This window comes from Ambystoma mexicanum, chromosome 7q, assembly GCF_040938575.1.
Source record: "Ambystoma mexicanum isolate Mex_15411 chromosome 7q, UKY_AmexF1_1, whole genome shotgun sequence".
Classification (NCBI taxonomy): domain Eukaryota; kingdom Metazoa; phylum Chordata; class Amphibia; order Caudata; family Ambystomatidae; genus Ambystoma; species Ambystoma mexicanum.
Window position 1 is genome coordinate 182,957,184 of NC_090941.1, and position 15,975 is coordinate 182,973,158.

Below are 15,975 nucleotides of genomic sequence, written 5' to 3' on the forward strand. Positions count from 1 at the left end.
TCTCAGGTGAGAACTGCTTTTACATTTACATACGCACTTTTGTTTGTTATCTAAGTGTCACCCCTCCGGTTGACTATTACTTCTACTCTTCTATCCTGACTTCTTTAAATATGATGACCGGCCGGCAACAGTTACATAGGCCAGTTAGGCTTTTAGTTCCGCCCTTCCCACTCACAGATATTGGGTGGTGAAAACCAGAAGGCCAAACATATCATGGTGGCACAGTAGTGACAACTGGAAATTCCGTCATTATTTCACTGATGTTGGGATCCTCACATCTATTTATAATTGCTTGAGGCATGCTCACAGTATACCATAGGGCCGAGTATGTAAACATCTTAAATCCATGTGGTCAACATGCCAAGAGGCTCTTGGCATATTGACCACATGGATTTAAGATAGGGTGCATAACTATCATCATTGTGATATGCATTAATATGCACGTATATAAAAGTCAAGTTTAAGATATTGGGTCTGTCTATTTTTCTGGCTGCAGTTTTCGGCTCCTGAAGAAGGGGAATACATCCATGAAACGCGTCGAGCCCCCCTTTGGTCTTTGAACACTAAAGAATAAAGAACATTGGAAAATTCAAATGGAATTCTTATGATTGGATATTTAGTTGTATTGATTCTAACTTTGTTAATTGGAGATAGATTGGACACCACATGTTTCATATTTTGTTACGGCTTCCTGTCAGGGCCGTTATTCGTCCCTTGGACGGCGGCACCCATACATCTATTAAACAATGGATCATTTTTTGTTGATTGTGTATATATTTATTAGGTGTGCATTGATCTAGATTTATTTTAAACGTTTGTGGTGACACATATTTTTCCAAGAAAAGAAATTTTGACGAGTGAGCTGTGGTCAGGATTAAGACAATAATCCGATAATTCACCCACATTTGAAACTGTCCGCACAGCCCATGCAGCAGGGAATGCTTCAGCAAAATCTGATTTATTTTTTAGAACAGCTTCAAAGAAATTGATTGGTTTTCATAGACACTGTACCAGCTGCCATTTCCAGACTCCTCCTGACAGTGTGCTGTCCCCAGTTAACTCCTCAGCATTCAACAAGAAGGACCTACCCCTCATCATTCTTAGGCAGACCCACTTTAAGCAGGACTTTTCAAACATTGTGGTCTATGGTCACTCTTCTGCCAATCCATGGCTAATGAGTCCCTGAGACATCTCTCTCCAGTTTCTCCACCCTCACCCTACCATGATGTGAACTGCTAACCTACACTGACCTGCAATGATTGTGTACCCCAAACTATAATTATTTTCACCCAAAGTATATCATCTGTATGAATGTCTGAGTAGTCAACACTCACAACTCGGGACATAAAGACTTTCTTAATGGAAAGCACCCCATTAGTCTTTGGGTCCAGGTCTGCTCTATATAAATACCTTACGTAAAATGAAATACAACATGTCTGCTAGACAACCCATAACATTCTTCCAGTATCTCAGTCCCGAGCCAATCTGCACTGCCCACAATTCAGAAGGCACCACATAGAACCAACCTCATCAATGGCTCACAGTATACCCTACTACTGAATGTTTGAGCCATTGACATTAGATTCTAGAATCAGAATTCTGAAGATTCCCTCCATAATTCTCAGCATAGTCAATAACAAACTCGGCCATCAATCATGAGACAACAGAGGTTCAACTAGTGTAACCTCTTACCCTGCCAAATAATGGAGAACATCACGCTGTAAGAACACTGTTCTGTAACACTATCCCAAATTCATTACCATCCCAAAAGGCCTGAGCACATCCCAATCTATCAGGAACAACTTCTCTGGTCAACACTGGAGACACATGCTCTTCTTTGACTGCAAGATTCATTAAATCCTTGCCATTCTATGGTAGCTCTTTCATCATGAATGACCCTAAAAAATTCACCCAAACTCTTCCTTATGGACTGTCGGGGTAATTCATGCAATAAATGTGAGCCCAAAACGGGGGTGCAAGTGTGAAAATTGCAGCGCACGTGTGCAAAACATGCGCCCATTTCCCTATTCATGGAACACATTGTGCATGGCTTACCCGCAACCTGTGCCGAATCCGCGTGGGTCCTACACGTCATTGCGCCATCAGGAACACTCTGCACGAGACCCCCATTGAAGGCGCACACCATTCACTGCACACACCTAAAAAGGGGGCGGAACACACAACATGCAAAAATGTGGGCGTTACGGGGGGAAGTACCGCTGCGATATCCTCATAACGCCCACACGCACGCTAACAACACGTATTCATGGAATCTAACAGGGCAAACCCGTGCGCGCCAAAAGACACGCAAAGCCGGAAACACATACACCAGGCGAAAGCTGGCCTAAGCGCCCCCGCACAGCATAAATGTGCGCACAAACAACAAACGCACGCATAGAGCTACGATGAATGTACCATTCCTCGCAGCAGTGATCATGGGACACCGCAGGAGGAGGAGGATAGCCAGGCCCTTCCTTTTTTTTTACCCAGGGCCAGCCTTTTTGGGATGCCTGATGACCAGGTCTATGGCAGGCATAGGTTTCCACCTCATATCAACCTAGACCTGGTGACTGAGTGGGAGGATGACCTCACATCACCCACCCTGTGCTCCCAAGCACTGACCCCTTGGATAAGGGGCTCAATGTCCTGCATTTTTTGGCCACTGGGTCATTTCAGCGGACAACTACCATAGTTGGGGGTGTCTCACAGCCCACTAAGTCACGCTGCCTACACCAGGTGTTGGTAATCATGACTGCACGCCACTCAGTCCGCAGGCACATATACATGCCCAGAACACCCACAGAAAGGCAGGCCATTGTCCAGGACTTTTACAGGTTGCCACACTTCTCCAAAGTGCTTGGTGCCATTGATTGCACCCATGTGGCTCTACGTCCACCTAGGGCTACTGAGCACATCTATCGCAACCGCAAGCACTGGCATTCCATCAACGTGCAGGTTGTATGAGATGCCAAGGGAATCATCACCTCTGTGTACACAAACTATCCAGGGTTCACCCATGAAAGTTTCATATTCAGAATCTCACCCCTAAACTGGGACCTGGAAGCTGGGAGGCATGGCGACACATGGCTCATTGGTGAGTACAAATGGCTGTGCACATGCATGCATGTCACACACAGACAAATAGACAAACCCAACTAATGAGAACCATTATCACCTCCCGAGGGGACAGTGCCTACCCTCTGAGCACCTACAAGATGACGTCAATACGGAACCCCACCCACCACCCCAGGTAAGATACAATGCAGCCCATATTGCAACCAGGGCCATAGTGGAGCGCACATTCAGAGTGCTCAAGTCACGTTTCCGCTCCCTTGACCGCTCTGGTGGACAGCTACCATATGCACCACCAGTAGTGTGCAGGATCATTGAGGCAGCATGTGACCTGCACAATGTTGCAACACAGCGAGGCATACCGGTGGTCATGGTGGTACCCCCACATCCCCAACCACATGCATGGCCACTGTGCATGGGAGGGGAAAGGGCACATGGCGAGGAAGCCCATACCCAGCTTGTGGCTAAACTTTTCACCTAAAATCCCACCACTGTGGAGTGCACACAGGCCTCGCACATACCAGGTGACAATCGATGATGACAAAGGGACAGTCAACTGTCACAATCTTACCACCCTGAGAATGTGTCCTTGGAAGTGCTACATTGTGTGCATGCTACTTATATAAACCCAATCCTGTGTGACCAAAAGGCACAAATTCATGGTGAATAATCTATTACCCCCTTGCAAAACAGCACATCCAAATACTGGTATGTCACCTTACCCCTCCCAAACCCCATGTTACCCGCCCGACACACCATGCCATGGCATGCAATGTGAAAGCAACAAAATAAATGCACAACACATGACACAACTGTCACAAAGTGCACCGTGACAAATGGAAAGAGGCCAGAGACAATTCCCTCTGACACATCAAAATCAAACCGTACACATGAACATATATTTACCAGCATAACAAACCATGAACACAGGATCCAACAGTGCCAACGTCAGACAGTGACCAATCACAATAGCACAAGTGTCTCAATGTGAAAAAGCCACCACATGGACCCCTCCCATCTTGAGTGTGTTGCTGCTAGCTAAATGTGTCAGGGTACCACATACAGCATGAAGTGCATCAACAATGGAGACAGGCAAGGTAATACATGAAGATGCAACATGTAAATATGCACAATTAGCAATATTCAAACGAAAATACATGTCAACCATGCACTGGAGAAATTATCATGAATCCCCACTAGGGGTCTATGCACAGTTTGGATTTCAGACTGGCAGCACAACTGATGGAAGCCCAATGCCTCTGTGTAAGTTACTGTCACACGGTGCCCTCCTTGCAAGCCCATGGAAAGGGGAATCAGAAGTGGCATATGTGCCTGGACCCCAAGCCTCAAACACAAACACAAAACAAGCATGTATGGGCCCAGCCGGAACACACAGTGGATGCCTTTGGATGCCACACAGAGCAACACACTGTTACATGAATGCACAGTAGACAAAGAAATTAAAAATAATTAATAAAAATAAAAATAAAAAATGGCCATTGTTGAACAGGTGGGGGGGAACCACCCAGGAGGGAGAAGGTGCAGGGTGCACCTCAACACCCACATGCATGGATGTTGAGAAAAAAAAGAAACACATCCATGGGCTCATAGCCTATAGTGGGAGAACCGCCGTCGCTGTCGTCACCCGCTGGTGCAATATGAGAAGGTGTGCGTGGTACGGGAGGCTGACCACCCATAGCCCTGGCAAGCTCCTCCATGGTACCAAGCATGCAGGTCTGAAAGGTTTGGTTCTGCAGGATGATGGTCCGGACATCCCCAGGAGCACCTCACATGTAGCACAGAGTTCCGCCTGGAAGGCCTCACATGTAGCAAGGACTTCTGCCTGCAATCCCTCACGTGATGCATGGATCTCCTCACGGGTTGCCTGGAGCTCAGCTGAGATGTTGTGTCTCAGCTGCTCCATCTGCTGTTCTGCCCGTCTACTCGGGGCCATCTCAACTGCACCCAGAGTAGCTCTGAGGGAGGTGTTCTCTTCCCTCAGGGCATCCCTGTGGGCCTGTGCCTCTGCAGCCATGGCTGTGCACAGAGCCCCCAATTCAGCCCATCGGTCCCTGTTGGTGGCCAACATGTCCTGCCTAGGTGAGCGGCACGTGGACCACGTTGGCTGCTGCTGGAGCTCCACCTGTCTTTCAGGGGGGTGGAAGTGGCCACCCTTCCACAGCCTGAGCCATCATCCCACATGATGCCCCCTGTTGCTGTGCAATTGCATACATGGAATTCTCCCACACAGTATTACCCGGTAGCGCACGGCCACCGCGTTGCCGGACACCACACCTGTTGGGCCCAATGAGATGTGGTCCTTGCTGTGCTCGTGCTGCCTGTGGCTGCAGGACTGCATTCGACCTTTGATCTTCTGCCCCAGGAACAGGAGCAAATAGTGTGGAGCGTGACTCTAGATTCGTAACCGCCACAGGCGGACATTCCAACACTGAATGGGCCCTTGAGGGGTCTACCCCCAGTGCAGGTGTGTCGGACAGAACAGCATGCATGCCAGAATAACTCACCTGCAACGGGACATATGGTTCAATATCCAATTCTGCAACAGAGGCATACAGATCCTCAGAGGTGCACACAGAGACACCTATGGATAGGATGGTCTGTAGCACCAATGGATTGTCGTGCGCTACCACCTCATGTCCTGCAGTGGTGCCTGGTTGGGGCTCTGAATACTCCTCCCCCTGCACCATCTCCTTCTCCTCCACTGCTTCCAGTGCCTCATCACCTGCACAAAATCAAAATGAAGACTTGACCACACATGTTAACAGCATGGGCCACACACATAGGCATTATAATGTTGAATCCAGCACATAAATCAGACATGTCACACATGACACAAACTCAGGCAGGCAGGCAGTGGCAATGAAGTGGAACGGGACCCTGAAAGCAGACACGGATGAGTGTAAAATGGCAAACAACACATTTTCTGCATGGTGCATAGCACCTGCATCGCACACAAGCCTGTGACTGGCATGGACCTTCAACAAACATGACCGATGCCAGCACACAGATGGCACATAGCATAGCCGTGGCAGAACTGTCAAGCAGCCGCAGATGGGAGTGAATCACTACTGTCCGTGATCCATGTAAAATGCATGTCATCAGACAGTACATGGAAATCAGTATGACAAAACACACGTGTCACAGGATGCAACAAGCTAGGGTGTTGAAATACAGTGACGGGAGGCATATCAATACATTAATGCTAGGTCACTTTGACATCACACAAGTGAATAAGCATGTTTAAGGGTGACACAGAGCTCAGAAGTGTGCAGGTGCAGTGCAGTACATGTGTAGGGCCCCAACTGTCAGTAAAAAAACAAAACCAGTAATTTCAATGTTGTGTCATGATGGCAGTGCAAGGGCAACTGCAGTCATCATGTGCAAAGTGTTGGCAGTAGGTTGTAGGGATACAGTGAACCCCAAACCCAAGGGCGGGGGATGGCTTAGAGGCACTGCATGTGTCAAAATGGTAACTCAGAGTACCCTGTTGTAGCAGAAAGTGTGGGCAGGTGTCAATTGCATTCTCACAGTCATCTGGGACTACAGCAGGGAGAGGAGGACATAAAGCACAACACATGAGGATGCATCAAAAGTGCCCCCGGGCCCAGAGAACCCACAACACCAGTTGCATAGAGGCAGGGAGGCTATACCAGAGGGAGGCATCCGCCCAACACAGACGAGAACCTCAAATAAATGGTCATGATGATCAACTGACCCTGAGTGAGCAGGAAAGGGATGATGAAATACTATGAGAAGGAGTAAATACCGGAGATGGAGTCGGATGAAGAGCTTGCCCAGTACCCATAGGGGCTTGCTTGGAATGCACATGGTCCACGAATGAACACTCATGGCCACTGTGAGCCTGTGTCATCAGCACAGTCCGAGTGACAGACCCTGCATCAAGGCCAAAGGATGTTCCACACAGTACAGGTCTGGCAGAGTTGCAGAGGGAAGAGTGCATATTCATAGAAAATTGGGAACAGGCCGTTGCAGTAGTCCGCCATGGAAATCACCAGTCCCATGGAGATAGTGAGCTGCTGGGGATAGAGAGCCACAGAAGGATGCCCCTGAGGAGGATCAGCTTGCAGGGTGACCTCACAGAGACGTCAGTCATGTGACGACAGAGGGGGAGTCTTCAGTGGAAAATCATCACAGGCTATCCGCAAACATGTTTTGGAGCAAGAATATGGACAAGAGAGGCTGGCGAGTGATTGAGTGTGGATGAGGATTGTCTCCGTGTGCAGCACATGGCCGGTATGCAGTCCGCATCATAACAAGCACGTAACAGTCAAGCATTGCATGGGCCACATATGGCAGTCATGACTACATAGCCTGAACTGGCAGTCATTCACAACACATCACCCAAGCAACAAACACATGGCCTGGGCACACACGCATGGACACTCACCGGACATCGTCTCAAAATCTGGGAGGTCCCCCACGCCTTGGATCTGACCCTCATCAGTGAACCCTCCAGCGAGCGCCTCATGTTCAGTGAGTTCATCGTCCTTTGGTGGTGTTCCACTGCCAGTCACCAGAGTAGAGGCATAATTAGAAGCCTGCTTGTTTTTTGCTCATCGTTCAAGGTCATGCCAAAGCTTATAGCAATCATCAGCTGTGCGCTTCCCCAATCCCAAGATGCTGATACGTTCCGCGATGCACTGCCAGTGGGCCTTACGCTGAGCAGGCGTAGTTTGCACCCTGCCGTCACCAGCATGTTGCGGATGTGTGCCAACACATAGTCCACAAGTGCGTCCAGTTCCACTTCAGTGAAACTCTTCTTCCTTGATGTGCCGGAGGCCTGAGCCGTGTCTGGCGTCCCAGCCTGTTCCGCAAGAGCAGGCTTCTCTCTCGTGTGTGTTGGTGCGGACCCTGAGTGGCTTCCGCCGCTCTGGTCAGTAGGGGCTGAAGCACAGGTGGACTGGCCAGTGGAATCAGGCAATGGCATGACGACCGAAGGTCTGACTGAAGGCATTGGCTGCTGGGTGTTGTCGCCAGGACCCAGCGCCACAACTGCCTCAGTGTGAGGGACAAGGACCAACACTGTCCCGGCTGGGTGACTCAGAGCTGGGGTGGTGTCAGCTGCAGCTGCCCCTGCAGCTTCCACTCCCTGGCTGCTCGGGGCAGCAGATGACATTGCTGCCCCAGATCCACGTGGCCTGGTGACAGCAACTTTCAGTACCATACGCGGCTTGGACTTAGCGACACAGAAGTCAGCCTGTGAGTCATCCCATGCCTGTTCCGTGACCAATCCGGGCCGGGCTAGCAGGCCCTGAGCTGGGGTGGTGTCAGCTACAGCTGCATCTCCCTGACCCGCTGGGGGGGCATAACTGTCCCTGAATGGACCTGGACACTCTGCCCTCATGGGCCACCCTGCCCACGTCGCCCACCATGGCCGCCCAAGCCACCCTGCCCATGTTGCCCACTGCGGCCACCTTGGCCACCCTGGCCACTTCCCCTACCGCAGAAACCTCGCAGACACCTCTCCCAGCTTTACCTCCCTTAGCATGTGGTGACCTCCCAGCCATGGCACTGAGGCACTTGTGCGAATGGGAGGTGCAGAAAACAATTGTCCTGGGCAATTGGGGTGAATGGGGCAGGGTACTAGATGGAAACGTACCGCTGTGCTCCTGCAAGGTTGTCTGTGACCCCTGGGGAAAAAATGTTGGGTCACGCCACGCTCAGGCACCCCAAAAACAAACATGCGTAGCCCACGTGTGTGGAATTAACATCCTGCAGTATACTGTGGCACCCAGAAACAGAAAAATTGCATACTTGTTGAACACGCAGGCTACTATGACCTAAAAAATGGGGTACGTGACACACAGGGGCAACCACAGTGGGAAAAATACACGCACGACTCACTGTCTGCCTGGAACAATTATGAAAACTACACACATCAGCAACTCCCCCGCAAAAACAAGAAGTAAGCACTGCCGCAGTAAACAAGAAGTACGCACTGCAACCTTAGTGTGAACCCACAAAAGAGTAGAATCTCATGCGTCGGTCCTCATGAAAAAGCACGTACAGCGCACTCTTGTCCTACGCAGACCTTTAAACCGTAATGAAGGACAACACCTGCACGTGTCACGTCACCTACGCGCTTACGCGCTAAGGGCCTTTCCTCTGATTCCATGCTAATGTGCTGTTTCCGCATGTGCAGAGTCACTCTGCATCTGACTGGCCACGTGAAAACACACAGAAGACCCATGCTCCTGCCCACAAAGCCATTTACCTGCCCCCAAGGGCCTGAGCTGCCTCTGGCGAGCCATATGCTGCTTCCAGCCCACTCTGTTTGCCAGCTGACTATGTGCCCTGCAATTTGTTGCCTCCACAGAAGCCATTGCCAGAGATCCTGTTGCTGAGACCACATCTGGTGACACAGAAGACTCCTGACTGCTGTTCCATCCCTCCACAGGCCAGCACCAGGACCGAGTTGTCCACCCACACCTGCCTCGGGGGTTGCCATGTCAAACTAAGCAACATCTGGGGCAAGTAACAACCCCCCGGCAGAGAGGCAGAGGGCTGCCATCTTCACTCCCAACAAAGTTGGCATCCTGGTGGAGCAAGTCTTGGGGCATTATGATGCCTTCTTCCCTGGACCATGGCGATTCAACAAAGAAGGATGGAGAAGGATCTGGGCGGACATCATGGGTGCCATCAACGCGGAGGGGGTGGCACCCTGCGACTTCAAACATGTCCTGAAGCGCTGGGAGGACTTCAGGTCCAGGACCCTCAACAAGGCCTTTGTTGCGGCTGGTGACGGAGTAGGGTGCCGGGGCCGGTTGAGCAACAACGACCTGAGGGCCCTGGAGCGCATACGCCCAATGCTGCACACCCAGGTCCTAGAGTTGCAGCTCCGTCCGGAGTCGAGTGGCAAGTGTCCATGTGTACTTGTCCAGTGTAGTGCTTGTTGAGGTGTGGCTGGAGTGTGCACCTTGGCCTAATGTCTGACATGCCACATGTACGGATGTCTGTGTGCATGCCCATGACAGTGCTACATGTGAGTCCAGTCAAGCGTGTTCCACATCAATGGTGTCTGTGTTGCAATGCATGATGTGCACCAGCATGTGACAACACACACATGTTTGCATGCCTGTGTCTGGACTTGGCCATGCAAGGGGTGTGAGACATGGATGCTTATGTCACCTTCATGGATATGCATGGTGTACATGTGCGTGTGTCTGAGTGGTGAGTATGTGATGGACCAAAACCATGGATGCAGGACACATGAGCATCACGAAGCGTGATTGACTGATGCGGGACAGTTGTCCACAAATGCACCGTGACGGGAGGTCTACATGGTCTGATGCATGACTGTCCGGTGATGTGTGTGCATGTGATGTGCATGTACCATGCCCCGTAGGCAGCCCACACCACAGGGGACCACCAAAACCCATGTCCATACCCCGCAGGCAGCCCAACACCCATGACCATGGCCCGCATGCAGCCCACACCACAGGGGACCCCCAACACCTGTGACCATGCCCCACATGCAACCCACACCACAGGGGACCACCAACACCCATGTTCACACCCTGCAGGCAGTCCATCCCCCGTGACCATGCCCCGCAGGCAGCCCACACCACAGGGGACCACCAACACCCATGACCATGTGTTAGGGAGAATTCTCTTAAAAGGCTAATTTCCCAAACCTAGTGAGTCCCGCAGCAGCTTTGCTGGATTTTTGGTGTTTGTTTTTTTCTCCTGCTAAGAGTGAGACTCTTTTCCTCCCACTCTTAGGCATGATTTGAGGTATGTCTTTGACTTATTGTGTGCTTATGGGCTATGGGGTCATTTACTCCATAGGGTATCATCTGTTTTAATGTATGTGTTACACAGCACCTTCAGTGCAGTAACACAGGGGTGTCATAGTGACCCCCAAACATAGACTCCATACCCTGGGACTGACTACTGTCTCCAAGGGCATGTAAAGTCACAATTGGCTTTACTAGTCCAAAATTGTGAACAGAACCAGTACAAACCATCATATTGTGGAAGTACTGGAAGGGGTTAATTCGATTGCCCCTGGGTCTGTTTCCAAGGGGTCACTGTCCAGTCCCCCCTTGTCAAGTTTCTGGCTGGTGGCAGTGGTTACCACACGAAATATTCCACTGGAATATTTCCTATGGGATTTTCCCATTGGTTTTAAACGCACCACTTTTTGGTGCAATGTTAAAGATACCGCCGGTTTATTTATTTAATATAAAATCACCGGTTGGGTCTTTTCACCAGAACTCTTTTCTAGAATGGCGTTTGTGTCCGTCTCTGTAACTCCAACCAAGGTCGGGCCCTTTGTTCCACTTTTTGGCGGGCTTCTCCACTGAAGCCCTCCAACTGATGCCACTCTGTCTGGGTTCCACTGGATGTGTGGGTAGGGAATTTGGCACCCTGGACTGCATTGCCTTAGCAACCCAAGTTGCACTCTTTTCTGATTGGCCCAGTGGTGAGCCGCCCGGCTCACCACTTAGCATGTATGAGTGACAGCTAGGCTGTTGAAATGGGTTTTTTTCTGCACAAAAGCAGGGCTTTTGGGACTGGAACCTCAGAAGTCGCCACAGGACCTAAAAAATCCGAAGAGGGGAGAAGCTGAGCCATCTGCAACGACGACACCACCGGTGGAGCCCTGCTGCAACGACCTCACCACTTTCCCGACGACAAGAGAAGATCTTCTGCTGTAAGAGTCTTCTCCCTTTAAGCTGGTGGGGATAACCAGTTCGCCATTCGCCTTCCAGGACGTCCCTTGGTCGAATTGCCCGTGCCAAGCACCCCGGCACCGGATAGCCAAGCTTCACCAATGTGACCGCGAATAAAAGGAATGCACCTTTTTTTTCCGAACGAACTCCACGGCTGGTCTCTTCCCTGGGCAGTGCAACGACTCCAAGTTTCCTCCTCGACGAGATCTTCTCGTCCCCTGGTCGAAACCATGAACTGCACCCGCTGCCAGGAACAACTGCCACCGCTGGAGCTTCCTCACTCTTTAAGGTACTGTGTTCCGCCTGACTTCCCTTTCTGCAGATTGCTAAAGGTGACCCTTAAATCCTTTGCTTTCCAACTGGGTTGGCCCCAGACCTTCTAACTTTACCTTTCGCATCAACCCAACCTCCTTTGAACATTTCTACAAAGACTTGAGTGCTTTTTAAACTGTGTGATCTTGGGCACATTTCACCTTGCTCCATTCAAAGTGGGCCTGGCCTATGAACTTTGGCTCTACAGTAGACTCTGCCTTCACTAACTTGCTGTGGTCTTATAAAAGTGTTGGGAACTGTTTTATTTTAATGACCTGCCTTTTTCTCTCCCTTTAACTTAATTATTGGAGTGCCATCTAAGTTACGCGCTCACATCTGTTTTTACAAATAGTGGTGTTTTTAACCTAGACTTGTCTAATAATTATTAAGGGAGGTGTGTATAATTTATCTGACTGTGTTTGAACTTGATTTGATTTAGAGTGCTTAGTGTATTTCCTAAAGTGTGTTTTAAATAAATAATTATATACTTTTGATACCAAGCTCTGGTCAGTGTTTGCTTGCTCTACTGTTTTTAGCCCTATTGTGTATCCTCTGTATACTGCCCTACTCATCCTGAGAGAAGTCTGACTGCTCAGCCACAGCTACCAGGTAAATCTGGGTGGTGCAGACTGCTACCAATTGGGTTTACTGCTTACTCCTGTAGTCTTAATCTTCTTGCAGTGTTCCCCAAGGTAGCTGCACAGGATTCTGCCTAACACCATGCCCCACAGGCAGCCCACACCACAGGGGACCCCCAACACTCCTGACCATGCCCCACAGGCAGCCCACACCACAGGCGACCACCAACACCGTATCCATACCCTGCAGGCAGCCCATCATCTGTGACCATGCCCTGCAGCCAGCCCACACCACAGGGGACCCCCCAACACCCGTGTCCATACCCCACAGGCAGCCCAACACCCATGACAATGCCCCGCAGGCAGCCCACACCACAGGCGACCCCTATTACCCGTTACCATGCCCCCTAGGTAGCCCACACCACAGGGGACCCCCAAACATCTCAGACCATGCCCCATAGGCAGCCAACACCACAGGGGACCCCCATCACCTGTGACCATGACCCGCAGGCAGCCCACACCACATGGGACTGCCCCAAACACCCGTTGCCACACATGCAGCCCTGTGTATGTGTTTTGGCTGACGCAAGCAGGGTGTGCATATTGACGGGGGGACGCAAGGCCATTTTCATGCGATTTTGATTGTGTCAGCGGGGTACGCGTATTCACAGGGTTAAGGTAGGCCCTTTTCACGCGATTTGGCTGGCATGTGCGTGGTAAACATATTCACGGGGGTATGCGAGGGCATTTTCACGCAATTTGGCTGCCGCAAGCAGGGTATGCGTATTCACGGGATTACGGTAGGCCCTTTTCATGCGATTTGGCTGGCGCACATGGGGTATGCAAGGGTACAGTAAGGACCCATGCTGCTGGTTGGTGAGACACTACACATAGGCCACCTGCTCCACAGGGGATGCCAGACCATTGCTCCCACCACCGTCCACCTATCGTCCTCCACGTGGGCGATGTTGCAGTCATCATCGGTCAGCAGACAGCCAAGTAACAGTTATATTACAAACTAGAAAACACATCTATATCTATACAGTGCACATGGTACAAACAGACAGGGGCCCAGAGGGAAAGTCGGGGTCATACTAACTCAAACACCTCACTTGCTCCCAGACGGGCTGACATTTCTCCAAGGTCTCCCACCCTTGTATTAGGCTATAATGTCATCCCTCCCTGCACCTCGCAGCACAAACCACCTGACCTAGAAGTGAAGGCAGTAAGGTCCTGCTTCCTAATCTTTCTTGATCAATCGGGGGGGTCGAACAGGTTTTTGGCCAGTGGTCGGGGGTCATCTGGTACATTGGAATTCAGGGGTCCTACAGCCAGGGCATTGGGTGTTTTAACTTAGGATTGGGCCTGGTGGCGGTTGGAGGCTTGTGCCCTCCTTCTCATGGGATCGCACTGTTCACAGACACTCAGCCCACCTCCCATGGCCTTGCAGGGCACGTTCTTCCCACAGCGCAAAGTTGGCAATCTTGTAGGACAATGAAGGTTTTGTGGATTGTGCAGCTCTGGAATACAACCTATTCCTCTGCTCATGTTTTCAGGCTAGGCCTGGGGTGCTGACTACCAAAATACGTTTTTGCTTTGTGCCACATAATGGCTGCTAATATCTAAAATGGCTGCCATTCCCACATGTGCAACTAACTGCAATGCATGCAATGATGTAGTTGTGCAAATGTCTTTTGGGACACCCCACTCTCCCCTGGTCTCTTACATTACTTGTCATGGCCTTGCCTTACTCTAACGTGCTTTGGGGTGGGGAAGATTGTGTCCCCCTCCCAACATTCCCCCCTTTTGTTAATTTGATATTAACAAACTCCCCTCTAGGCCCGCCTTTATGTGCCCCTCACCGGCGTTCCACCTCCAACCGTTCAGCACCTAAATAAGGTGATGACCCATTCTTTGGAACCCATGCCTTACATACATGATGAAAACTCTTGCCAGGCTGTGCATAGTACTCGGGGGTGCAGGTCATGTATATAAAACCCCCTTCTCCTGCTAAACCAACCCAATGCTCTGTGTAATGCTCAGGGTCAGGTGGGGCTGTAGCGCTACTGCGGGGAGGGTGTATGCGCTGCTCTATCACCACCATGCATGGTTTGTTTGGGTCGTCAGTTGCAACTTTTAGAACAGCTGGCATATCGTGTTGCGGACGCGTATGTGCGATCACTGTGTGAAGAACCGACGAGGAAGAAACGCTTCCTGAAAATCAAACTCATTGGGATGAGCTGGCTAATGGGCAAGAGTCATCGATCTTATAGCTGAGCTGCACCCCCCGAAATTGATTCTGGATTGGTTTGGTTTTCCGGTCTGACTCAGCGCAGGGTTCGAACCCAAGGGTTACCCTCTGTGGAACCAACAAGCAGCAAGGAGCGACCTGGCTGTTTTCCAGTACCACGGGCGATCGACGGGGTGTTGACACACAGAGACGGTGTACCCGCTACTGAAGACAGAGCTTCAAAATAGAATACTGGCAAGTTAAATACTCTGAAAAAACATACAATTTATTGGAAAACACTAATTCCATATACACCAATGTGATCCATAATCAAGATTGTGTTTTACGTCCTGATGAGGGTGCTGGTAGGATACCTCAATCAAACCAGTCGCGAAAATAGAGTCGACATGAGGACAGTTTAAACTCCTTCCAGGAATCTGATTGTTTTTTGTTCTATACAAAAAATATGTGGTGATATAATATATTAGAATGACTTGACAATATATGCCAATAATTGATGCATTTTGTTGGGGACGACAATTATCGTCCAGCATCACAGGTCTACAGGTTAGGCCTTTTGATTTTCTTAAACAATTTGTTATTATTGCTTCTTTGCACAAGTATGAATGGGTTTTTTAAATGAGGATGGAAGTGATTGATATGAATGTGTTTGCATATGAGGTCACAGTATGGTGTGGTGTGGTGTTTTTACACAATGAAATTGTACAAATTCCGTTTGTAGGTGTATCTTTTAATGATTGTCAACTAGTTATTGCCAATTTTGTATCATTGGTTTATTGATGATGATGATGTTTATAAAAGAAAAAATAAAATGAAAACAAAATAACTAATAAACAAATAAGTGATGACAAAACTTAGTCTTTGAAATCAATCTTTTTATAAGGTATTTTATTCGATCTACTTATAAATAATTTAAGTGCAAAGGAGTCTGTACATGTCTCATGACAATTGTACCTTTGGTAATGGGTCGTCAGTTTGGACAGCACTGTCATTTGTACCCAAAGATGCATTTGATACCCCAATTGAAACCATCATCATGGTACTT